Consider the following 1,184-nt stretch of genomic DNA (forward strand, 5'->3'; position numbering starts at 1 on the left):
TGAGCCGCTCAAGGTGTAATGTCTTAAAATACAATTGGGGAAGAGCTGCCTCCTCAAAGTAGAGTTGACATTAATGACATAGATGGAGTTAAGTTTTCAGAATCTTAATTTTCTTTTGGGCCTCAATTCAAAATGAGAATGAATAGTTACAAATATCCGCTAATAATCATAATATCAACTGTGCAAAGTAGGAATCTAGGAAAATTGGAAATTGTCAAAAATGAAATGGAACACATAAAGATTAATAGTATACTAGGCATTAGTGAGCTGAAATAGATTGGTATTGGCCATTTGATTCTGTCAATCACATGGTTTACTATACTGGAAATGTCGAATGAAGAGGAATGACCTCACATTTATCTTCAAAAAAAACAGTTCAAGATCTATCTTGAAGTACAATGCTGTCTGTGATAGGATAATATCCATATGCCTACAAGGAAAACCAGTTAATACCACTATTACTCAAATTTATGCACCAGCTACTAAAGAGAGTTATCATGAAACTAAAGAATTCTACCAACTTCTTCTGTCTGAAACTGATCAAACATGCAATCAAGATGTATCCATAATTACTAGTGATTGTAATGGGAAGGTTGGAAAAAAGGAAGAGGGGTCAGTAGTTGAAAAGTAGGACTTTGGTAATAGAAACAATACCGGGAATCACATGATAGAATTTTGCAAGTTTTTGTTGTTGTTGTTAGGTGTTGTAGATTTGGTTCCAATTCATGGCAAGCCTATGCACAGCATAATGAAACACTACCCTGTCCGCAACCATCCTCACAATTATTGGTATGTTTGAGCCCATTGCTACTGCCACTGTGTCAATCTCATTAAGGGTCTTTCTCTTTTTCATTGACCTTCCACTTCACCAAGCATAATGTCCTTCTCAGGGGACTAGTTCCTCCTGATCACATGTCTGAAGTATGAGAGACAAAGTCTTGCCATCCTTGCACCAAAGGAGCTTTTGGCTGTACCTTTTCCAACACAAATCTGTTTTTATCCTCCTTTCCCAATATAACCAGTGGATTCTTTATTGCAAATACCTTTTTCAACAACACAAAATGACATTATGCACCTGGACCTCACCAGGTGGAATATATAAGAATCAAATTGACTACAACTGTAGGAAAACAAAATGGAGAACTTAATATCATCAGTCAAAACAAGGCCAGGGCTACAGTGGT

This window comes from Chrysochloris asiatica, unplaced genomic scaffold (genome assembly GCF_000296735.1).
Source record: "Chrysochloris asiatica unplaced genomic scaffold, ChrAsi1.0 scaffold00171, whole genome shotgun sequence".
Classification (NCBI taxonomy): domain Eukaryota; kingdom Metazoa; phylum Chordata; class Mammalia; order Afrosoricida; family Chrysochloridae; genus Chrysochloris; species Chrysochloris asiatica.